This window comes from Narcine bancroftii, chromosome 5 (assembly GCF_036971445.1).
Source record: "Narcine bancroftii isolate sNarBan1 chromosome 5, sNarBan1.hap1, whole genome shotgun sequence".
NCBI classification, from domain to species: domain Eukaryota; kingdom Metazoa; phylum Chordata; class Chondrichthyes; order Torpediniformes; family Narcinidae; genus Narcine; species Narcine bancroftii.
Window position 1 is genome coordinate 59,064,619 of NC_091473.1, and position 26,898 is coordinate 59,091,516.

A 26,898-nucleotide genomic window follows, 5' to 3' on the forward strand; every position below is an offset into this window, starting at 1 on the left:
ACCGTGGGAGCTTCTTTTTATAGTGAGAATCTGTTCCGATCAAACCTACGTATACACCTCCTTTTGATTAAAGTGTGAACAGACAACCAAACATTTCCAAGATGCTTAGTTCTCTTAACTGCACCTTCGATCAACGGATCACATTTGCACTATGGCTTGTGGTTTGAGCCTTAGCTGTTTCATTTGTTGGCTCAAGGCATTTGTGGGTTAGATGCGTCAGTAACCTGTCACAAATATTATTCATATTGCTTTGATAGTTTAGATGCATGAAATCAGCATGTGCTTTGTGCCCCAAGCATGGTTCGTGTGGCAGTTTTAGCAGGGTATTTGCAGAGAGGTGGCTAGGTATATAGATGAGATAAGTGCACCATAGATTATAAATTTATTTCATTCCTACTCAATTTTGCATATTTCTACAGCTACACAAAGGGCAAAATAAATATAAATATGTGAAGTACTGATTTGAAGTGATTTGAAACTTAGTGAATATATGATTTAGATCAATGGTCCTCAACCATTTTCTTTCCTCTCGCATACCACTTTAAGTATTCCCTATGTCATAGGTGCTCTGTGATTAGTAAGGGATTGCTTAAGGTGGTATGTGAGTGGAAAGAAAAAGTTTGAAAACCACTGTTTTAATCATTCCTAATTGACTCATTATGTGCACAGTTTCATAACTCCAAAGGAAATGGGCCAATGACAATTTTTCTCAAGAAAAATATTTCAGTAACATCTGGGTCTAGAGTAGTGGTTCTCAATCTTCCCTTCCCACTCACGTACCACCTTAAGCAATCCCTTACTGATCACAGAGCCCTGAACTGGGACTCGGGTTTTGAGTAACTGGCTGAAGAGCTAGGAGTGGTCACTTCTGAAATGCAGTAAGGGTCAGCCAGTACCCCTGCCAAAACACTTCACCCACCACCAACAGCAGTAGCTCAAAGCATCAGACTTTCTGATCTGAAATGTCAACTATTGCTTTCCGCAGATGCTGCCTCACCTATTGAGTTCCAGTGGTGGTGGTGAAAGCAGGTGCAATAGGAACATTTAAGAGGCTTGTGAAGAGATGAGTGGATATGAAAGAGATGGAAGAATATCTATCAGGTCAGGGCATCAGAATTTCAGTTTGATTTCTATATCATGCTCCATGCATACACGACCCATGGACCAAAAAGTCTGTTTCTCTGCTGTACAGCTCTATGTTCTATTGTAGTCTGAACCTGCAAAATGAATCTGAAAAAAAGACAGAAGCTTCTCCCTTTGCTTTAATCTCTGAGTGATGAGCAGCCATAATAAGGTGATGCAAAAGAATATTGAAATTGACCTAACTTTGGGGTTAGAGATGCAAAAGAGGTAACCACTCATGTCCATGATATAGGTCAAAGTTATGACGCTTAAGAATTTACATTGAAGAATGCTGTCTCAACTAACTCACCTCAGGTTAATTTATCATATGGAAAATTCCAACTGCAATATAGCAAGAATTCTACAGCTCATAATTGCGTCTACATTGAACCAACGTTGCTTAATTGAAGTTGAGTTCACAAAGAGGAAATCCAAGAAAGGCAAAACCAAAGAAGCTGTCATTGTCACCTCCATACGATGTGCAATGTAACCACCCCAATATTTGCCAGCATTGACCTGAAGAATGCTTCTAGTAACCGTAAGTAGACTGCTCAGAAGGAGATACCACATTTTTCCCTGTTGTCTCTCTTTCACTCATATGCTAATCAAAATTTGACTGCTGTAATTTTCATCATTTCATTGATTTGTAACCCATTCTTTAATAAATCCTTTAACTGAAGGACTTTTTATAGGCCTGGGCAAGGAAATGTTGGCAAAGATCAAAGCTGCTGCGATCTATGCACACTCGATGGAATTGATTAAGGGGTAAGAGGCAGTCAGGAGTGGAGAATGGCTGTGGCGGAAATGGTTCTCACTAAGGATCTTCGTCAAGGACACAGTTTTATTCATGCACATTGAGTGTCCTTCTTCTGAGTTTTGGACCATCATTTTAGTACAGTCGAAAACAAGAGGGCAATGGTTTAAGTAGAGTGGAACGTTTTAAAAGCGACCTGAGAGACAACTTTTTTCACATATGGAGCAAGATGATAGGTAGATAGAATTATGGCATTAAAGAGGCATTCGGACAGGATGAGAAAGGGTTAGAACTGTGATTCTCAACCTTTTTCTTTCCACTTACATACCACTTTAAGTATTCCCTATGCCATAGGTGCTCTGTGATTAGTAAGGGATTGCTTAAGGTGGTATATGGGTAAAAAGAAATAGTTTGAAAACCACTGTTTTAATCATACCTAATTGACTCGCTATGTGCACTGTTTCATAACTCAAAACGAAATGGACCAATGACAATTTTTCTCAAGCAAAATATTTTAGTAACAATTGGATCTAGAGTAGTGATTCTCAACTTCCCTTCCACCCACATACCACCTTAAGCAATCCTTTACTAATCACAGAGCACCGATAGCATAGGGGTTACTTAAAGTGGTATGTGAGTGGAAAGGAAAAGGTTGTGAACCACTGGGTTAGAATGATATATGCCATGTCCATGAACATGGGACCAGCTCAGATAGGTGTCTTGGTCAGCATGGACAAGTTGGGCTGAAGGGCCTATACAGCTCCAAGATTCTAAAATGGAATAGAGCCATAGAATGAATAAATAGAAAAGAATTGAATGAAGGAAATAAAGTGGCACAGTTAGCCTAGCGGGTAGTGCTGCAATGCTATTACAGTGCCAACAACCCACATTTGAATCCACCGCTGTCTGAAATGAATTTGCACGTAATCCCCCTGTCTACGCGGGTTTCCTCCAGATATTCTGGGTTTCCTTCCACTTTCCAAAGATGGATGAGGTCAGAAGGTTAATTGGTCACATGGCTATATTTAGGTAGCACAGGCTTGTGGGCTTGAAGGGCCTGTTGCCATACTGTATCTCTAAATGTTTTAAAAAATTAAATTAAAAGTCTGTGTTGAGATAAACACTCTGTCCACACGGTTGTAGTGGAACTAGGTGGTAGAGGTCATCTGATCAAATCGTTAACAAGGACAGTGAGAGATTGACAAGGCAAAGAAAGAGGTGTAGCAAGTTTCAAAATGGAGGGTGATTGGATGTGAGCAGCTAGTCAGACTGTGCTAGTGGTGAGCGAAAAACTAAGGCTTTACCCCAAATAGATGGCTCGTAGCCAAAATGGCCATTTCTGATACAGATAAGGTTAGTGGAACACCTGAAGTTATTGAATTTGACATCGACTCCAGGTCACGGCAAAATTCCAGGGCAAAGGATGAGGTGCTGCTCTTGAGTCTGTTATGGGTCTCATCAAGACAGTGAAGGAGATTACAGATGGATTAGAGTATGAGTGGGATGGAAAATTAAAGGAGGGTACTTCATTATGTATTTACAAAGAACCTGACCAGTCCAATTCCATCCAAGCCCAAAGATTTCAAAGCTTTTTCAAATATTACCTTCACCTGCATTTGAAACAATCTCTGGGTCCATCTGGGCTTGGATGAGGGAGCCACACATGGTATCACACAGCAGTCCACACAAGTGCTTCCAAACTCTAGTGCTACCCTTGTTGTTTACTGCATTGTGAGTTTCACGTCCTCTGCAAGCTTTGTATGTATTTAGTAAAAGTTGAGATTCTGGGGTTCCTATACATAAGAACTAGGAGTAGAAGCAGGTGACAGTGACCAGGGTTTCCAGGGAATTCTGTCAGGTGACAGAACGGTAGGATATAGTCAAAGGAGAACTCCTATCAACTTTGCTCGAGGAACAAGAGAAGTAATGTGCAACCACAAAGTGAAATGAGTCATTGCTAGGAAAGCATGATGGTCATTTCCCACACAACCATTCTTTTAAAGAGTCAAGCTGTTACTTGTGTCATAAGAAACAATAACCTGTAAAATGAAAGACAAGATAGCAGAGCGTTGTACAGCATGGATATCTCTATTCAAACTCCAAAACAAAAAGTGTACAAAATTGTGAGGGGTATAGATTGAGTAAGTGCAAGCAGGCTTTATCCATTGAGGTTGGGTGAGGTTAAGGGTGAAAGGTGAAATGTTTAAAGGAAACAACAGGGAGGACTTCTTCATGCAGAGAGTGTAAAACAAGCTGACAGTGGAAGTGGTGAACGTGGATTCAATTTTGGCATTTAAGGAACATTTGGATAGGGACAGGCCTGGTCCAGGTGCAGGTCAATGAGCTTGGCAAAATAATTGTTTAGTACAGACTAGATGGGACAAAGTTTCTGTTTTTATGCTATGGTGTTCTGATTCTATTGTTCTATATTTTCAGCCCTTTGTGCCTACTGATCATCAACTATTCATTTAAACTAATCCCATGGAGGAGCAGATCGATACACCTCTTGCAGGTGTAGTCATCAGGGACAATTGTGCTGTCCCAGATTTCCTACATGCCCTTAGCTGCTGTCTCCAGCAACTATTTTTGTTTAAATGCAAAGGTCTTACCTGGCATTTCAAGCTCTTCCTCAGCCTCTGCTCACCAAAGTCTCGAGCCAAAGCCTCAAGTTCCACTCCTACCCTGAGCCTATCCCCCCACCACTGCTCTACACTAGGTGCTCCACTTGAGCTTTCACTCTTTTTGTCATAGCCCCTTATCTGTAGTACTCACTCCCATCAATCACTGTTCTATTTATCCTTTAAATTGTCTTCTGCTCCTTTTTGAAATACACTTACCAAAAGCTGGTTCCCAACACTCACAGCTCTCCTGAGTCCTTTGCACCTCCTCATACAACAATGGACCCACAGAATCTCTTAATCAGCCTCAGGCTGAAGAAATTGCTTCTCATCTCTGTTCTAAAGGGATATCCTTTCTCTCTGAAGCTGTGCCCTCTGGACTTTGACTGTCCCATAACTGGGAATATCCTCGCTATGTCCACTCTATCCAGGCCTTTCATTTTTCAGTAAGTGGTCATCTCCTTGCAACTTTATCATAGAAAGGATCTTGCCACTTATTTGCCCCTCTCTGAATTTTGTCCAAATCTTAATGCATCTAGGTCTAGATTTCTTCACTTGCTGAGAAGTTGTTAATAGAATCATTTACTGTGGGAACATCTGAACATCACACTTCCATTCTTATCATGAAAGGAATGCAATTAATGAAGCAACTCAAATTGGTTGGGCCAATACTCCCCCAAGGAACTCCTGCAGTGTTATCCTTAAGATGAGATGATTGACCTCTGACCATCACAATTATCTTGCTTTATGTTAGCTATTATTCCAATCACTAAACTGTTTACCCTTTAATTTTGATTGGCCACTTTTACCAGAGTTTGTCAATCTCAGCCCAGTGCCATGTTTGAATGAAGGCCACATTGAATTCTGGTGCAAAGCATTCCCGGTGAAACCAAAACTGGGCCTCAACAAGTTTGTTAGTGACAGCTTCCTTCACTTCGCGAATTGAGAGAATGACTGAGCAATGATTAAGCAGATCAGATTGGTCTTGCTTTTCTACATTATCAGGTAAACAATGTTGTAACCATCCTGGTTCAACATGAATGGAACACAGTTAGTTCTGGAGCATCAGTACGACAGCTGAGATATTGTCTGCCTTTTTTGCACTCAGTGTACTCAGTCATTTCTTCACATCACACACAATGAAACAAATTGGTTTCTGTGGTGACTTTGATCTCCAGACAAAGCAGAGATGGATCATCTATTCAGCATTTCTTGCTTTGATCTCTATCTTCCACAAAGGGAACAGCCCAGCTCAAATATTAACAAAAACTACAATGGTCACAATAAATATTAATGCCTATAATTTCATTCTTTCATTTTATTAATTGCAAAACGTCCCATTTCACAATTTTCCAACAATATGTGGAATACTAGACAATCTGTATCCATATTTCATGAAAAATATCTGCCAGAGTCTCTTTAGAGACAAAGTGATGTATGTTAAGCATTAGAATATAGTTATGTGAATAGGACATATAATTTCATGTTATGGTAACATGATGTAAGCAACAAATGTAGAAGGTTCTGTGCTGGGAAAATAAGAATATGCCCCTGTGCCCTGCAATTATTACAGTAAATCGAGCTTTCCAAACCCCAAGATACAGTACAATTTATTACACCAGTGAACTGATGGAGCCAGTCGAATGATCAAAAACATTCACCCAAGTAATGAATTAAACAATAAAAATATGTGTTCTTCCTTTCCTGATAGGTCTATGCTTCCAAAGTAACTGGGCTCAGAGAGAGCTCAAGGCGAGAGTTATGTACTCTGCCCTTCTCCACCACAGAAGTCGACATTGAGTCCGATAGTGGAATACAGCTGAAAAATGACCACTGCAACTCAACTGTTCATATCTTAAAACATTACTATATGTGAAAGTGTTGGCAAAATCTAAGCCCTGTGTGCCAAATGGCTGGTAGTCAAAAAAAACAGATTTAAGAAAACTCTCAATGTAAGCAGAGCTTCCATGGAACCTTTTGGGCAACACAGTGGTGCAGCTTGTGGAAATGCTGCCTTATAGCTGCACAACCCAAGGATAATCCTGACTCCTGCACTCTCTGTGTGGAGTTTGTATGTTCTCTCAGTGAATGCGTGAGTTTCCCTCAGGGTGTTCCAGTTACATCCTAAATCCCAAAGATGTATGGGTCAGTAGATTACTTTGATCCTTTTAAATTAGCACAGTTGTGCAGATGAGTGGTAGAATCTAGGAGGAGTTGATGGGAATTTGGGTAATATAAAATGCAAAGACATGCTCAATAATCAGCATGGATCTGTTCAGCTCAAGGGTCTGAACCTGTGTTGAAATATGAAAAAACTATAAACCTTGACAAGTGTCATAATAAGGGATTCTCTACACTTTTCTTATCTCCAATCAACTGGTTGACTGTGTGTTCCAGCATCAGAGGTTCGTAGATTGTTGAATGAAACCTCATTATTGCTGAGGCTTTGCAGCACCACTGACTAGTGTGTCAGGATTAGTACAAGCCTGTGGACATAATGGTGTGGAAGTCTGGGTGGCAGGATGAATCAAGCACAATCTCTACGCATTGAAAGACTGGTGACATGAAAACCAGTAATCAACTTTCAAAGAACATTGGGTAAAGGTTGACTTAATATTTGGTCATGGATATCAGAATTGAACAGGAGTTTGTAACTAAATAAGATCATCTTTTAATTCAGCACCATCTTCCGTTACCAACTCCATGCTCTTCAATCATGTTCAAAAATCTATTAATCTTAGCCTTGGAATTACTGAGCAACTAACCTATCATCTCCTGGGGAAAGAAAATCCAAAAGATTTAATACTCTCTGAGAGATGAAATCTCTTCTCATCTTAATCACAAATGGACCTGCCTTATTCTTAGCTGTTGACACTTATTTCCAGATAACCTGACATGGATAACATCATTCCTGCATTGATTCATCAAATCTCATTAGATTCAGTGTGGTTGTTTCACATTCTTCCAGATGCTAGTGAATCTTGGCCTCGTCTGCTTAATCTCTCCTCATACATGAAATCCACCAGCCAAAAATCAATCTGGTGAGCTTACATTGCTATCCTTCAATGTCACTGAACTAGTCTTGTCTTCTGCTTAATGTCACATCTCTTCTTTGCTAAAACATGCAACTTTCCCAACCTTTGTGCTTACACTCCCATTTTTGATCACGTTTTGTTATAACTTCTCTTGTTAGCTACAGCTGGGGCAATTTTCTTCTAGGATTTTGGTGTCAGAAATTGCCACATCAGCTTCCCTTTAAACATTACAGTCAATGTAGCTGAATTTTGACTAGGAAACTGGTCAAAGCTATCCTTCTTAGCCCTCTGACCTCTCTGCCCATCACTTCTCAGTTTCTTTCTCTTCTACCCTTCCACCTACATCCACCTCTTACTTCTTACTTGATTGTCTGTGCTCCTCCCCCTTATTCTTCCTCCCTTCTCACCTCTCCTTCCCCCCCCCCCTCCCCACCAGGACTGAAATGTTGATGGCTTTTTACTTCCTCTGGATGCGTGACCTGCTGAGTTTTTCCAGCACTTTTGTGTATTGCAGTTCAAAATGCAACAGGGATATTATTACAGTCACTTCATCCATCAAATTAATCTTCATAAAATAGAACAAAATGAAACAGAGCCATCTTTCCTTCCCTTTAAAAGAATATCATCATTTATGGATAAGATGTCACAAATGGCTTGGTTGCAGTCACATTTACAATGTGACTGTAGCATCGGTATTATAAGCCTAAAGAAATTCTAAATGAATTAAGCAGTTCTGAATCATTCTTGGAATATCAGAATCAATTGCATACAGAAATAATGTTCATTCATCAGTGTAGTAAAGAACACAGTCTATTTTAGCGAAAAGATAAATATTACCCTCTATCCTAAGGAAACTCTCCTCGTATATTCAAACACAGTACAGTGGGAACATCAATCAGAGAAAGCAATAGAATTTGATTTTCTCCATTCTGCTGAAAGATGGATGGACTGTTTTGATAGAGGGCTGGTGGAAATTTTCCAGTAGAATGCTGGCAAGAAGTGATTCATGAACGAAACAAGAAAGTCTGTAGATGCTGGGGTATACTGCAATGCATCAATGTGCTGGACCTGCTGAGTTTCTCCAGCAGGCTTACATATTACAAGATGGCACATATATTGCAAAACTGGAATATTAATTATTGACAGGACTATGCACACAGGAGGAGGAGATTCTGATCAATCACTTTGAGACAGAATTTTGCTTCTTCTCCTTGCAGTAACCCAGCGATGGGGGAAGCTTTCTTGTCCACTGATATGGAATGTACAGATTGAATTAGAGACAAAAAAAATGCTGGAAATTCTCAGCAGGTCAGACAGCATTTTGGAAAGAGGAAGATTTAATGCCTTCAAATCTGAGATCCTTTGTCAGACTAAGAAAAAGAGAAAACAAGTTAGTTTTCAGTTTACAAACACAAATGCACATCAAGTTTTACTTTGAACCGAACTTTATTGTATATTTATTGTATATGTTTCACTATGACAGGCATTATTTGATATTAAACCTTACGTCTGATTGTGCAATAAAAGCAAAATCTAAATAATTTAATGTTGCAGCTTAACTAATGAAGATTAAAGGCACAATATTTTATTCAACTTCAATTTAGCAATATATGGCTCTCCAAATTCCAAACTCGGATAGCGTAGAAGGGCAGCGTACTGGCTCTGTGCAGAGAGTGCTGTTTCCCAAGTGGAGCTGCTTCTCTTCCAATGGAAATCTGTGAAGGGCTGTGAGCTCCTGCCCTCTATTGCTAAGGCAACAGCTCTTTATCAACACTAGAAGAGAGCTAAGAAGGCCGTTTGCCTGAAGTAACAGGAGGTTCAAATAGCCAACTAAACCTCCGATGAAAGAAGCAAATGGAAAAGCAGTGAAGTATCATAAACCAATTAAGAAAAGAAATATGGAGCTTTGCTTCTCAGTGTGTTCCCTGAAATGTCATCACAAATTATTGACTGGACAAATGATTTCCCATTGCCTGTGCTTCAAACTCTTGCTCCTGCTGTTCATAGTAGACAGAAAAACCAAGGGCTAGAAGCCCCAATGACCTAGAAATTAAGCTTTAAACTAAATTGGATCTCTGTACTTGGCACCACTGAGCATGTTTGAAGGAATCAATTAAATTTACATTGTTTAATGTTGTCCAAATTTGCACTGATTGCACTGGCTTTAAGGTGGAATCAATCTTATGAAGTTCTGCATAGAGAGTGTCACATTAGTCACATTTTTACAAACCACCCAATTCTTTATTTTACCCACATTCAGCCCCTTGCTGATTGAATTGTTATATATTTGTTAGAATAAACTTTGGGAATCCCAACCCCCCTGCACACAAAGAACCTGGTCACACCATCCCAATAGCGTGTCGGCCAGTTTCATCATTTGGTAACTTAAGACTCTTTCATGACTTGCTAGGAGAGTTAGGCTCACCCATCACCAATCACCAAGGAACTGCAGGGCATTTGCTGCATATCAACTGTTTAATATTAGTCACCCACTCCAAATGGGAGTCTTGTTTTGTTCATTGGGGTTAGTACTCGCCAACCATATTGTGGCATAACTGGTCTCTATCATGGTAATCACCAAGTTCTAAGAAATGGGATAGGTATTTTATTGCTGGCATAAACATTGTGGATCAAAGGGCTTATTACTAAGATTCTATAACTTCATGATATCCTTGCAGAACGGAAAGAAATTAGAAACCTGGAAGGAGCAGAAACTTAAAGTACCATGTCCTAAAATGATTGTGAGCTAGTAGACAATTACATAGCCAGGTGAATATTAGACTTTACCTTGAGTAAGTTGGAATATTAAAATGGTGAAAATTATGCTTCATGGGTTATTATGTCCATTTCTGAGCACTACACCACACAAAGGTCCACATTGAACTTGAGGTGCATGCAACATGGACTGAATCATGAAACCAGACCCTAAATGGTCAAATTAATGAGGACAGATAGATGTTCGTTCCTTCAAATGCAGAAGAATAAAAGTATTTCATTTGCAATGTGAAAGTCAGAGGTAGTATTGCAGCTGGGTTATTCAAAATTCCTCAATGGTTGGTAAAAATCTTGGATTATTTCTCACTCCATAGATATGGCTCTACAATAGAAAATCAAGCAGGAAGGGTATTAGATTCTATTTTGATGATCTCCCCTCCAACCAATTCTTGGTAGAAAGAAAAACAGCTTGGTTACACACTGACAAGGTACACACGTGTAGTATAATCACTTAAAAGAGGAGTTTGAAGGATATTCTTATTCATATTTTACCAGAATTTAAAGCAAGAAGTGAAAATGTACATTTCATTTACTTTCCAAATGTCAGACAATATACAGGTTATAAAAAATTTACGTATCCAGCCAAAGCATTGTGAAACTTTGATCTTGCTATGGCAGAGACTGCTAGGACTCAACTATGCACAGAGATTATTTGCAGTGAAACACAACTCTGCAGGTGCTGTGATTGTTGTCAAAACAGAGAAATTATGGAAGCATTCAGATGGCTTTGCAGCATCCAAAGAAGATAGATATATGTTATCTATCCCTCCTCAAGGTCTCAGGCCTGAAATATCAGTAATACATCTTTGCCTCCTATGGACGCTGCGAGACCAGCTAAGTTCTTCCAGTATCTCTGTGTTTTGACAGAGATCATATGAACCTTGAATACAAGGCCTAAACTTTGTAGAGTCCAAAGAAGATCAATAGCTCATCAGAACGGACCATTGTTGGATGAGAGACATTGACATACAACTCCGCTCCTTTACTGAGGTGAAATATTCCAGTGTTTCCAGCTCTTCATCCAGTATCCAGAGCCAATGCAATAGTTTAGCTCTCTAACTCCCATCAGGCTCAGGTCAATCTGGTAATTGTCATGTTTAAAAATGGTCTGATGCAATATGATTGACTGACATTCACTTCCACGGAAATGGACTTTCGAGTAAATGAAGTATCATCCAGTTTTATTGATAATTAATGCTCCATCCTTGTATTGAAACCCTTTTATAAAGGCATAGCCCAAATGAGACTCCCACATCAATCTTTCTGAGTGCTCATTTGATTGCTTTCCTGAAATGAAACAAAAATATTTAGGCTTGTATTTGTGGCAATGATTGAACAAAATATAGCTGAAATGTGTATGTCAAGACAATTTGCTCAAACAGGCTAAATTATTGTTCATAGTTCAGGCCATGCATATTTTAATGCATTAATCTCACCTGTTATTCTCATTTAAACATTTCCAGCTTTATTTTCTTTCAAAACTGTTGCTATTATTACCATTAAAGCATTCGCTTTCATGTTATTCCCAATAAATCTATATTTCCCTTTTTATCCCCCTACCTTCTTTGTTAGTTGTCAGTTCCCAATTCATCTTCTTAAGAAACCACAGACTAATTCAGACCTGTAAGGTGAGCAGCTATTTTAATTTCATTCTTTGGCTCTGTCTTGAGTTTACCTCCTGCAAGAAAGCAGACCCTAAGTATCAGCTTCCTGCAAACATATAAACCCGTTTAAGAATTAAAAATGACATGCATTCTTGATTTCCTAATTTAAAAAAAAAGATTGAACTTGCCAGTAAGCTTCTGTAGTGTGTTCTGTGGACTGCCATTGATCTGTAAATATTAAAAGACTCAGGGTAAATAGCTCTTCTGTATGCACAAACTAAATAATTAATCGACTAATAACTTAGCAGATTCAAGTTGGAGGTGATCCAAGCTATGGTGAACGTCAATCCAGCCAGTCCAATGAACAACATGAAAACGATCAGAGAATTACAGGTTTTTAAGTACCCCATTTTTTGGGGGGATTTCTTTCCACCGAAATAGGCAAGAGCATCACTGATATAACCTTTCCAGTTGCATGGTTGTCATCTTCCACTAGTTCCAAGGAATCAAGGTTCCTATTCTCCATGAGTTTAGAAGCAATATGGATATAAAATAGTGATCTGTACTCTTCAGAGTTTGCCCCTCGTTCTTTACTATGTCTGGTAGCTGTTCTGTTGTAAATTGCGAACCTAAAATTTGTTTCCTTTATTCCATTTTTGTAGAGAGATGCATACATGTATTTCAAAGCCAGAGAACACATGGACCCTTGCATGATTTGTCGTACACAAAGGGTCAACTTAGCAACTCCACCCACCAATACAAACCTCTGCACAAAGCACATCACGTTAACCACGAATGACTTTTCTTGCAGCAGTAATTGACAGCAGCAAATTATACCTCAGATTTTCAAAAAATATGTTTGCTTTAGTACTCCAGCAGTAATATTGCATACATATGCAGAGCCTTGGCTATGCAATAATCTTTTTGATATGCATTTAGCTAAGCAGCAATTCTATTCTTATTAAAAAAAAGGGGATGAACAAAAACAGGTCAGTGATAAAATCACACCTCAAGAATACAATGCTGAAAACTTCTCTTCGGGTCTGATTGAAATATGTCTAAATTTAATGTAGATGCAGAGCTCAAAATAATATTCTGTTTCTAGGATTTATTCCATGCCCCACAACAAGTGAGTACCACTTGGTGGAAAAAGTAAAGGAGTGAAGGATTTCCTCAAAGCCTCCTTGAAAACATGCAACAAATGCTGCAAAGGTTTCACTAAAAGGATTCCCTCCACCTTCAGTTCCATCTGGTCCTAGCTGTGTTTTGCCTCTTCCGAATAATTTCCATTAACTCTCCATTTTCACCTATTGTTTTACTGATCATAATCCAGTAGGAGTATCGCACCCCTTTCATGCAGTGAAAAAGCCTGACTGTAAAGGCGTGGATTCTCCGCCCTTACGTCGGCAGACTTACCTCTATGAATGCTCTGTGACGAGCTCCAAGGCACCATCTGCAATCCCCCTTGGGAAAGGATCAATATTGGAGTGCAGCGCTCCACCGCCTTACATGAATGTAATACCACTGCAAGCAGCTGGCTGGGTCGGGCTGATAATGTCGTGATGACATCGACCCATCTCCCCTTTCTCTCTCCCACCCACTCAACCCTCTCCCTTCATGATCCCCTCAGGGCACAGGGGTCTGATGGGAGCTGTCAGGGCACAGGTGGCCAATGGGAGCTGTCAGGGCAGGGGCCGTCAAGGTAGGGCATCATGGCGGGGCCAGCAGGGGGCGGTCATTGCAGGCTTTGACAGCCCCGCCAGCTGCTCTGGGACCTCACCGTGATACTTTGGGTTTTGGTGCCACTCGTCAGCAACTCAAAACGCAGCAAATCAATGGCTGTCTTCCCTACCCATAATCCGCCATGCACCTGGGAAACACAGAGTGGTTCCAGCTGCATAGGGATTATGGGGAGGGAAGATGGCCATTGCTTTGCTCTATATTTATGACAGGTGGTGCTACGGCACCAGTCACTCCACCTCCGTCGGCTCTGGAGGGCACTATGAGGTGCCACTCAACATGAATGCAATAGATGAGCAGCCTTTTAGTGTGCTTCATGAAAGGTTCTTATATTTTTCCCTTCACGTTTATAGCTGGCCTCCAGGCAGATATTTGGCATGAAAGAGCCTTTAGTTTCATTCATCTCCCTTCATTAGCCATCCCTAGCTTCTCTATGATTTATCTTTCTCCACCTGACCTTTTCTTTCATGTGGCCTCTGTCTCCTTTTGTCTGGCACCTGCCAATCAACTGCCTATCTCCCAACTCCACCCCTCAATCAAAATGATAGCCAAGGCTCTGCATATGTATGCAATATTACTGCTGGAGTGCTAAAGCAAACCTTAAATAAGAATAGACTAGAGACTGGGACCATGCCTTTTACTTTTGCTCTTCTATCGATCTTCCTCCTTGTCAGATGGTGACAGGGGCTGATAGTTAAGATATGCAGCAGATGTGAAAACACAGCACTGTTGAGTAGGGTAGGGCAGGGCTGGTCTAGGGCAAACAAAGTGGCAGAGGCAAAGTTTCAGTGGAGTGTTGGCACAACTTCAAATTTCCTGTGACAGCTTTCAACATATGCAGAAGCGTGCACCAAAGTGTGTTTGTAGTGAACAACCATTACCAGGCAGTTTTCATCATATCACTGGCAGATATGACACTATCAGACTGAGGCAGAATGAAGGCATTGTGGCTGCTGCCAGGATACTAGGCATCCTATTACATCAAGCAAATGACATCCCTTTCAATTCACCTCTTGGTCACCCCAATCACAGTGGTGTTTTTGCAGTTGATTGCACTTAGCACCAAGGGACAGCTGGGCATTGGAGTAAAACCACATTCACTCCACTTGCTGGTCTTTGGAATGAGTGGAAATAGAATCAATCAGGATGTTCCAAAGGGAACTGGGTGGGATTTTTCTAAATCAAGGGATCTGATCTGCTTTCTTGAACGGCTGCAGTCCTCGAGGTCTGGGTGTAACCATAATGCTGTTAGCGAGAGAGTTCCAGGATCTTGACCCAGTGACAGTGAAGGAATGGCAATATAATTCCAAGTTAGGGTCGTGTGCAGCTTGGAGGGTGACATGAAGGGAAATAACTTAGAGGGCTATTGACAAATGATTATGGAGTGAGTTCATTAGGGCAAATGTACTGTAATGATGCTAAGATTCTTCCACATCCCCATCAACCATATTCCATTCACTCAAGAGTCAGAATGGTTCACCTTCACATGGAATACCAGATGATAAGCAATTCCCCTCAACAGCAACACATTCACCTCTTCTCTTCTTGAAAAAAATAACTATATCATAAAAACTGTGGCTCTATCACTTTGAGGATGAACAGGACATGTGACAGTGATGAAGTCCTCTCAGTGGCCAAGAGTAATCATTGGGCCTCCTGAAAATGGGGACAGAACATTTTGCTTCCTTTCTGTATGTCTCAGCACCATCCTGGCTAAAGTGTGTGCACCTGCTGAAGTATTCCAAAACATCCAGCCTACCAACAGGTAAAATAAATATCAACCACTAATGTGCAAGATGCAAACCATTTTTTGCATTTCTCATTGAATGAATAGTTCTCTGATTTACCAGCAGGAAATCAGAAATAATGAATAAAATGAAAAGGTGATCTTGTACCTTAAGAGGTAGATACCCTAGGATGTTGAAAATGGCGGTGCTGCCAGAGCCTCTGTAACAGCAGTGCAGCTGCTGGTGCAGACCCCCAGGGAGTGAGGAGCGGAGATAGATACAGCACTCCCGTGGCATCCAACTGCCCAGTCAACTGCTGTCAGCCTCACACAGGCCTTGGTCGGCCCGTTAAAGGAGCTGACTGTAGTTTTATTTAAAAATCCTTTGACTGTGGGGTCTGTGCCCAAGATGGCGGTGCCTCTGACCGGCAGCAGCCACGAGGGGTTGCAGGCTCCAGGGTAGTGGAGGACTGGCTCAGGGCATCAGAAAACAGGGAAACCATCCCCCATCTGAGAAGGAGAAGCAGAGAAGACAACCCACGGGGCAGTGACCACAGCGACAGAAAGACCATTGCATGTGGCGGGCTGCTGGTGACTTGAGACAAGGAACCCATAGAGTCTGTGGGCTGCTGGAGATTGCTGGCAGGAGACTCGTGCTGGGCTGTGGACCGCTGGAGATGGGCTCAAAACTCTCTGTAGGTCTAAATTTAAAAGGATATTCAAAATTCAGTTTATTGTTATTGTAATAAAATGGTGTCATATTACATGAAATTGCTTTTTTTTCTGCTGTAAAGTATCAGAACCAGGTTGTGAAGGGGTGCCAAATGCACTGAGGAGTTCCTGACTGGGTCAGAGGTTCGAATCTGGAGGTCAAATGATTTGGACTGGACTCTGTGTGACTGAGGAGGTTGCAGAAGTGCTGGAAACAAATCTACTGACACTCGTGCCTCTGGGGTACTCTCTTTTGCCTGTAAGGAGATGCTTCAGGCAATGTCTGCCAATGGTGAATCTGTCAGCCTTACAGCAGAAAAAAAGCAATTTCATGTAATATGGCACCATTTTATTACAATAACAATAAACTGAATCTTGAATATCCTTTTAAATCTAGACGCACAGCAAGATAAAAGATCCTTCCCGCCCATTATCCCGTACCCACTAAATACAACAATTAACCTACAACCTCCATATGTTTTGAAGAGTTGGAGGAAACAGGAGCACACAGAGGAAACCCATGCAGATGCAGGGAGTCATGCAAACTCCTTACAAAACAGCACTGGATTCAAACCCAGATCACTGGTGGTGTAATAGTGTTGCACCAACCATGCAACCATACTGCCGGTATTTCCTTATATTATAGAAGGGGGCTATTTTAACCCACAAAGTCTATGCCAGTTCACCAATCAGTCCCATTCTCCAGCTGGGACTCACATTTCCATCAACAGATAGAACATAACAAGTGTACACAGGCAGTAGCTAAGATTAAGATTGAACCTTGGTCTCTGGAGCATCTCACTTACTGATTCATTGAACTGTCATTACAGTTTCAAAATTCTATCCCCACTTCAGCAGAAAATTAGTTCTTAATTAACTTAATCGGAAAAGGAAAGTTTCCTTTTTTGCTGATGCGAGCAACGTTAATGTTGGCCAAAAACATATCAGAATTGTTTTTCTTAAAAAATCTTACCAGCTAAAGCAACAGAATGATATACTTGCTTTAGATTGAAAAAAACACACAAATGCTGGAGAAACTCACCAGGTCAAACAGTGCCTTCATGTAGCAAAGGTAAAGATACATCACCAATGTTTCGAGCTTGATGAAGGGCTCAAGCCCAAAATGCTGGTGATGTATCTTTACCTTTGCTACATTAAGGCACTATTTGACCTGCTGAGTTTCTTCAGCATTTGTGGTTTTTTTTTCACTTAACCACGGTGTCAACAGAATCCTTTGTTTTACCTCCTACCTGCATTAGATTGCTGATTTCCTGTTGTAATATGAAGATATAATATGTAATGGCAACGATCCATGCCAGTGCAATTAAAACCAAAATTAGAATTAGCATGGCAGTAATCTTCTGTAGTTTTCCCTTCTTCTCTGTTTCTTTTTGCACAATCACATTATTTGATGATGTTGTCTTGATCAAAGAGCTTGGAATGGCCAGCATTTCCATCTCCATTTGTTTCTGTTCTCCCATTCAAAAAAGTTTCACAATTCAAAGCATGATCCCTTGGAAAGTTGAACTTTCAAATGTGGGTTCAATGAGATCAGTGAGATAGTGAAAAACAGAAGTGAAAGTGGATGAGTTATGCAAGTCTTAAATAATTCTGGAGCACTGGCTGGAAACTTTAATGCTGATCGAAGTGTTGAATCCTTTCCCATTTCTGTGAGGTAGCATGGGATGATTTTTTTTATTTTCATGTACATCAAAAGCAATGCACATGGACATCAGCCACAGGAGTCCCAGGCCTTCAGTGCAGTTACTAATTGGATTCAAGCTGAATTTCAACGATTCGTTAAGGGTATAAACCTTATGAGAACCCTCAATAAGAATTGTTGCTTCATGTAGAGCCTTTTAAATCAAATGCCCAAGCTGGGCAAAAGGGATTGGCAGAGACACCGTGTGTCTGTCCCATGAGTGGGTGTAATTAGCTCTGAAGTAAAACATGCAAGTCTGCAGTCACTGTGATTGAAGTAAAAACAATGCTGGAGAAACTCAGCAGGTCAAACAGTGTACTTTATATAGCAAAGATAAATATATATAACCAATGTTTCGAGCTTAAGCCCTTATCGAGGTATGAGCAAAATGTAAGCATTCGTTTAAATGAAATAGTGGTGGGCAAGGGGAGGAGCACAGGCCCACGGACAAGAGGTACGAGGTGGATAAGGGAGGGAACAAGAGAATGCCAGGGGAGGGGGGGATAGCTCTGTGAACAGAATGGGAAGGGATTGGTAAACTGGAGGAAATGAGACAGAGAGATAGGAAAGAGAGGGAGAATAGGGAGTGGTCAAGCAGAAACTGGAGAAGTTGATGTAAATACTATCTGGTTGGAGAATGCTCTCCAATTTACAGGTGGCCTTGTTTTGACAGTTCAACAGACCATGGACAGACATGTCAGCCTGTGAGTGTGGTGCAGAATTGAAATGATTGGTCACTGGGAGATCTCTGTTATCGATGTGGACAGAGAGAAAGTGCTTGGCAAAGCAATCTCCTAAGCTATCAAGTTCAAGTTTGATTGTCACATGTAATGAAGCCCAGTGAGAAAGTTCTCTTTGCGAGCAGTCCAGCAAGTCATCCCATGCATAGTACAGTTGTTAAAAAAAACACTACACAGAATGCAGGGTTTCAGTGAGCAATCAATTCGAACAGAGCAAAGGCAACATTTTTTTTTTCACATATCATAGCATAGACTAGAGTATAGATGTTTAAAACATTGGTGAGGCCAGGTTTGGAGAATTGTGTTCAGTTCAGGTATCCAATTATAGGAAGGATATAGATAAGGTGGAGAGGGTGTGGAGGAGAATAACAAGGATGTTGCCTGGCTTACAGCATCTGGATTACAGGGAGAGATTAAGGAGACTGGGACGTTATTCATTGGAACGTAGATGACTGAGAGGGGACTTGATAGAGGTATTTAAAATTGATAGACTAGACAAAAACAGACTCTTTCCTCTGAGGGCAGGGAAGATTGGAACAAGAAGCCATGAGTTAAGGGTAAGAGGGCAAAACTTTAGAAGTATTAGAGGATGTTTCTTCACTCAGAGAGTGGTGGCAGAATGGAATGATCTTCTGAATGAGATAGTTGTGGCAGGGTCCCTTCTGTCATTTAAGAGAAGGTTGGATGTGTACATGGAGGTGAGGGGTTGGAGGATATTGGCGGAGAGCGGGAAGATTGAGCTAGTGGAGTTGTTCTAGTGAACTGGCGCGGACTCGAAAGGCCGACATGGCCTGTTTCCACTCTGTAAATGGCTATATGGTTATATGGTTACCTTGGAAGTGTTGGACTAGAGTAGAGATCATGTGAGGCCTTGTGGGAGCAGCTCACAAAATGTTGCCTCTTGAATGAGTACAAAGATGTTATGGAGAGGCAATAAGTCTTCTGCATTCCATTGAGCATCCTCGCACAAACTATATTGCATTGCCAAATGTTACACAAATTTAAGTTAAGTTCATTGACATTTTGAATTTCTGTATAAATTTGTAGAGCAGATCATTCTTGCTCTTCAAAACATAAAAGTGCTGGAGAAAATCAGCAAGTCATGCAGTGTTCCTTATGCAGTAAAGATATGTAACCAACGTTTCAGCCCTATCACCTTCCCTTTGCACTTGGAGGTTTTGTGATATGGATTTAAATGTCAAACTAGTAGGCAGGCTGCAGCCCACAGCTGCCAGCACTGCTCCAAATAGTTGACTCAATAGGTGATTAGATTGATAGTGATCTTTGTCTTGGATATTCAACATCTTACTCTCAAATTGAATCTAGCAGATAGCTGCACTGACTGAAGCCGCACAGGGTAAATTAATGGAAAAATGTTAATGTAACAGTAGGCGTGACTTAATATGACCAAGGTAATTCAAAGTTTTTTTGAGGTGTGGGGAGAGCTGTGATAGCAAATCGCTGTGTGGCTATTTGTATGCAGGAAATTCTGACAAAAACTGATAATAATCCATGTTGGCCAATTTAGGAATATGGACATGGAATAAATAAGGAAGGTGCAATTGCAGTTTGGTGTGTACATAATTTAACGGACCATATCCTGTTCTTCATGTTTCAGTTGGATGAACAATAGAATTGTTAGTATTCTGACTGTTAAAATGTTGAACAAGTGTCTTTATTTAAATAATCCCATCTTCATTTAAACAGTCATATCTATGTAATTCAGAAGCAGAGAGAGAGAGAGAGAGAGAGAGAGAGAGAGAGAGAGAGAGAGAGAGAGAGAGAGAGAGAGAGAGAGAGAGAGAGAGGATGGATGACCTGAAATTGGAAAGCTTCAAGTTCATATCTATTTAATGTTGCATTGTTTATTGTATCTCAGTGCAAGTCACAGATTCACAATATCTTAATGATTTGGGCAGCAGGTGAGAATTAACCTACTGTTAAATCATATGTGGGGAAAAAATTACCTCTTGGGACAGGAAGATTTTCAGCGAGCAGGACCTTACTGATTAAGAACCAGCTTTGTGGGCAAGCTGCTAGAATGCGTCAATAGGATATCCAGTGAAGAGGATGGAAAAAGCAGGGCAACACAATAGCACAACTAGTGGAGCTGCTCGCCCACACCGTCGGAGGCGTTGGTTCAGTACTGACTTTGGATGCTGTATGCGTGGGGTTTGCATGTTCTCTATGTGACTATGAGGGATTCCTCCAGGTTCTCTGATTTTATCCCAGACATGCAGGTAAATATGTTAACTGGCCACTGAAAATTTCCCCTAACATGTAGATGAGTGGTAGAATCTGGGATAAGTTAAGGACAATGTGAAAATGTTGGTGACAATGAGTTGATGAGCACAGACACCACAAAATAACCAATTGCAAAGTCACTTTTTACTCAAGGATAACTGTGAATATATATTATTTATTTTTATATTTATTGTTGCTTTTTAATTCAATTGAGTATACTGTTGTAGCCATTTTTAGTTGTTTTTTTTCCACAAAATATCTGTTCGCTGACAGCAAATAGGAATTTTGGTGTATATGTACATTGTGCAAAGTATGTTTCCCAATCATTCAGAATTTAGAATTGGGATTAATGTAATATTGGTGTGCAGTAATGGTGACTGGTGTGGAAGTTGTGAGCAAAGGGATGTGGTTTCTGTGCTGTATGATTGAGGAGCATGTTAACCAAAGGAGGCCTACAGGCTATGCAGAGCACGGGTCTGGAAATGCATGCCACATGATTCTGTTTTCCAAGTCAAAGATCTGACAATTGTCTGTCATCCTCCTCAGGCAGTGCCAGCCGTGCTGCTCTACCTGCAGAGGTTGAGGTCACTGCCTCCCTGCATATTCACTTAAAAACAAATACATTAGGAATAGGACAAGTCCACAGACCCACGAGCCTGCTCCACCTTAGGTTACCCCAACACATTCCTGCCCACTCTGGGTAACCTTTCACTCAACACCACCACCTCCCCACCTCCCCTGCCTAGACAGCTCAGATTACTGCAGCAGCTAACCTGGGTGTGATGGAATCACTGTTAATATGGTTTATGTGTGTATGGCTGGCCCATCCCTTGCTGATTGTACCTGTGGCTCCTCCTCCATGTTTCCCCTAATAAAGGCAGCCACGCCATAACCCCTCCCCAGAACAAGCTCAGGTTTCGGGTCAAAAACATGAGAAGTGCCTTCTGTTTATGGTAATAAAAGCCTATCAGTCAGGTAACTTCTAGTCTTTGGAGTTATTGATAGCGCATCAATTTTATTACCATACATTTTTTTGGAATGAACGAGTTGCTGAGACCAGAGAGACTGGAAATTGAACCATGATCACCAGAAGCATCAGACAAGTTCGAACTCTGGCTACGCTGCTTCAACATGTTTCTGCAGGCACAACAGCAACACTGCATTGGCACCATGGGGCCACCATCTTGGATGCTGCCATCCTACCAGACCATGAGCCATTACAGCAGACCAGACAGCGACCCTACTCTGGCTTCAGTCATGCTTGACCAAAGCAACTCTCATCAGCTCACCAGGTCAATGATGGACATAGAGGTAAATGGGTGCAAGATGAGCTGCCTGTTTGATAACAAGAGCATGGAGAGCTTCATCCCCAACACGGTGCAGCGTTACTCCCTCACAGTGAGACCAGTGAGTTACAGAGTCTCCATAGCCTTTAAATCCCACTCAGCAGAGATCCTCAGCACCTGTGTAACAATGCTGTCCGTGAGTGGTGCAGAGTACAAATATTTTAAACTCCTTGTGATGCCACAGTTCCGTGCGCCCGTACTACTGGGGTTGGACTTTTAGTGACACCTTAAGAGCTTAACCATGGAATATAATGGGCCCCATGCCCCCCTCACAGTCTACAACCAACAGTTTTTAAACTGCCCGCTCTCCCCTCCAAATGTGTCCAACCAACAGCCCGCAATCCACCCAGCGTTTGCAACCTGCAGGCTCTCCAGTCTCAAGATTCCCCCCCCTCCCCACCTCTGTTCACCAACTTCACCCCCATCAGTAAGCCTGTCACCACCAAGAGCAGACGATACAGTGCTGGAGACAGGGCCTTTATCAAATCAGAGGTGAGACAGCTCCTGACCGAGGGGATCATCAAGCTCAGTACTAGCCCCTGGAGAGCTCAGGCAGTGGTGGTTAAGAGTGGGGAAAAACAGAATGGTTATTGAGTAAGTCAGGCAATTAACAGGTTTACACAAATGGACGCGTAACCCTTCCCCCTGCTTAGTCAACATAGTAAACAAAATCGCCCAGTATTGGGTATTTTCCACCATTGACAAAGTTGGCATACCACAGCTCCCTATCCACCCAGAGACTGCCAGTACACTGCATTGGAGATGGATATTTGCTTCTACCACTTTATAAGAGTTCCCTTTGAGATCACCAATGGAGTCTTCATCTTCCAGAGGGAGATAGACCCAATGGTGGATGAGCACAGGCTACTGGCCACATTCCCCTATCTTGACAATGTCACTATTTGCTCCATGATCTGCAGGACCATGATGCCAACCTCTGGAAATTCCTCCAGTCAGCCAAAACCCTCAATCTCACCTACAACATGGATAAATGTGTATTCCACACATCACACCTGGCTATACTCAGCTGCGTCATGGAGAATGGAGTTATTGACACTGATCCCGATCACATGTGCCCCATGTTGGAGCTCCCATTTCCCCACAGCCTCAAGGCCCTGAAAAGGAACCTGGAGTTTTTCTCCTATTATGCCCAGTGGGTCCCCAACTATGCAGATAAAGTCTGTTCCCTCGTAAAAGTCACCTCCTTTACCCTGTTGGCAGAGGCCCATGAGGCTTTCAGCCACATCAAAGGCAATATTATCAAGACCATGATACACGCTGTGGACAAATCCACCCCAATCCAGGTGGAGGACAATGCATCCGACTTTGCCCTGGCCACCACCCTTAACCAGGCGAGTAGACCCATAGCATTTTTCTCCCACACCCTCCAAGACTCCAAGATCCAGCACTCCTCCATCGAGGAGGCAGTCCAGGCCATCGTTGAGGCAGTACGGCACCGGAGATACTATCTTGCCGGCAAACAATTTACCCTGCTGACTGACTGTAATGGAGGATTAAAACCATGTGCCCAGATGCTTTTGCTTATGTGGAACTGACGACACTGGGTCCACACTCAGGTCACCTTACTTTCAGAACTAGCAGATGTAATTAAACTCAGCCATGGGGATTTATCTGAAGATACACTTTGAAATGGAATTCCAGGGAAAGCAGTTGTCAAATGCAACACTCTGAAATTGACGAATTGGTCACAACCTGTTTTGCTCGAGAAGTTTTAATAAGTCTCTGTATCTATGAGATAAACCAGAAAATCATAACATCCTGGTTCCATAATAATTAATCTTCTAAATTGTAGAATAGTATGTTCAGCTTTGATTTTGACTAACAAATGTTATAAGGAGTAGGCGCATGATTAATTGTTTTTGGGGTATATAAGCCTGTGGTCCTGCTGCTGAAGTTTAGACTCTCCGAGAGGTGGGAACACCCCTTGTCAAGAAGGAAGAACAGCCAGAGTCCGAGCAACGTCCCGGTCAGGGGAGGTGGAAAAGCTGCTACCGGCGCCCTGACAACCTACTACAAGTGTGCAGTCGTTGCCTCGCTTCGGCAGTTGGGACCAGTCCAAGCGTTGATAAGTATAGTTGGGAAGGGTTTGCATATTGTAGTGTGATATCAGCTTTTGAATTTGTAATAAACATTTATATAAACTGAACTGCTCTCGGTGTGTGTGTCTATTTTCTTTCGGTAACTCAAACACTGTGACCAATCTAAAACTAACAAAATGAGAGGTATAAGTTTACCCAAGACAATTGGCGCTGCGAGCAGGGTTGGTCTCAAGATGTTTCGCCAAAAAAAAGAGGTGAGCCCTGAGCAGTTCTTGATTCCTGGATGGACTTCCAAAGACGATGGGTTTGGCATGTTGGCCAATACCCTATCTTTGTTGGGACCACCCATTAGTTGGGATGAGAAGTTAGATCCATCAAGTGCACCTCTGGGAGAGCGGGTTGCCACTCTCCTTCGAGAAAGTAAATTTCCTGATAAAAAGGGGACGCTGACGGATGGTTTTTGGTTGCTGGCCACAGCCCTACGCCACTCCGTTCAGCGTGAAGCAGAATCAGTTCAAAGAGAAGTAGAATCTCAGCGCAAGAGAAAGCAATTAGAGGAGGAGGTAGAAGCCATGCGACAACGCTGTTCCATGATGAGCGAGATTCTTCACACCAGTCAGGACAGAGCCAAAGAATGGGAAGATAAGCATGTCCAAATGATCTGCCGTAATATTAAACTCCAGCAGCAGCTCTATGCAGATAAGGAAAGGCATGGAGTAGAATTCGATCCATATTGTATTTGTGCCATGATAAGGAATGGTGACAATCCTGATGTAATTGAGGATTGGGATGGGAATATCTGGAATGACAATGGCAATAATGCAGATTCTCCTCAGCATGTGTCTAACATACTGCCCTCTCCACCTGCTGTTCACGCCTGTCCTATAAGGCAGCAGATTTCCCAAACAGACAGAAGGGGGGATGATGTAAGAGTAGAGATTGAAGGAATAGATACCCCGGTCTCCCAAGTGGACCCAGGGGAAAATACCCAAACCCCTGCTTATGCTCTATGGCCTACTCCCTCAACTAGATGGCCTCGACCTCCTCCCCTAGACTGGGTGGAGGACCCTGTGGGCCAAAGTGGGAACAGGGGTCAGAAGGAGTCAATGATACATGACTTCTCTATAAAAGAGCTGGCTGCCATTGGAGATCGATTTAGGCAAAAGGCAGGAGAAACTCTGGCGGCCTGGCTCCTGCGTGTCTGGGAACAAGGGGGGGTAATGTATTTTTAACCCCTGAGGAATTGTTGGGATTAGGAACATTGTCTACTGATTTCATGGTCACTGCTGAGCTGCAGGGTAGAGGGAGAGAGATGGATTACTTACTTACTACTCTAGGGGATGCCCTGCTACGAGTATACCCATCACCAATAGATTGGGATTTACATTTGCAAAACAACTGGAGAACCACAGAGGAGGGTATAGCAGTAATTCGTCAACAGGCCCTGGCCTCTGCCTTGTATGCAGGGCGTTTGAGGCTGTGGGTACATGGGGGGAGCCCTGATGAAGAGATATTCACTGCCGGAATGCATACCAGATTGGTTCGCTCCGCCCAACCCATCACACGGGGATTGGTTCTGTTCGTAACTAGTCCGCTAATTGGGCACCCTGTGTCTGAGGCGATGCATGCCTTATCTGGGCTTTGAGAATTAGAATTGGGAGGTAAAATTCACTCATGTTCAGCCCAGGTTACATCAGACAAGCAGGATGAAAAGAGAGAGGCTGCTGCTAACAAGGGACCGACAAGAAAGGACCTTTTTCTAACCTTGTTAAAGTTAGGCGTACCTAAAAGTGATACTGATGGGAAACCTACTGCGGACCTTTATGCCCTTTATAAGAGAAAAGCAGGGGAACATCATCCCCAGCTGCTGAGTCCTCCTGGCCCAGCTGTGCCTTCTGCTCCCACTGCTGCTTCTATCGAGCTGGCTTCTCCTGCTCCAGTTACTCGTGATGAGTTAAACAGGCTCTTAAGGATAACAATAGCATGTGGTCCTGGAAGCCCCCGAACCCTTCTGAAGCCTGAAGGTGTGGACAGGATTCCCGTGTCTACTCCATCGATACACGGCGCACACACGGGGATCCGTGGCCCTACATACCATTAACAATCCACTGGGGTGGGGAGTAATGATCGCCAATACTTGTCTTTGTTCGACACCGGTACAGAGCACTCGGTGATTCCTGGTAACCCCGACCTCTGGACTGGACCGGCCTTTCGAATAGAGGGGTTGGGAGGAGCGGTCACCCTGGCAAAGGAAATAAAAGTCTGTGCCACGGTGGGTGATAGCCCTTCCCCTGTCTGGTTACATGCCCTGGTGGCTGCTACTGACGAGTGTATCCTGGGTATTAATATGTTGGCCGATATGGCCCTTAATACTAGCCAAGGGGGATTTGAATTTGGAATTCGAACTATTACAAAAAAACTAGTAGTGGGTCAGGCTAAGTGGGATCCTGTGATGGTGCCACCCCCCATGAAACCAGTGTGCATTCCATAATATCGTCTCCCTGAGGGGCAGGAAGAGATTACTGCCACCATCGATGCTCTGCAAGAAGAAGGGGTAGTGAGGCCCGCAACGTTGCCCTTTAATAGCCCTGTTTGGCCGGTCCAGAAGCCGGACGGCTCCTGGAGAATGACAGTTGATTATCGTTTTTTGAACAAACATGCCCCACCACTTGCTTCAACAGTTCTGGACATTGTTACCCTTATTGAAAACATTGCTACTGG

General features: G+C 42.3%; 1 pseudogene; it reads right to left on the reverse strand.

Moving 5' to 3' along the window:
* Positions 1-11,198: 11,198 nt before the first annotated feature.
* Positions 11,199-13,361, reverse strand: LOC138765296 (tumor necrosis factor ligand superfamily member 6-like; annotated as a pseudogene).
* Between the last annotated feature and the right edge of the window lie 13,537 nt (positions 13,362-26,898).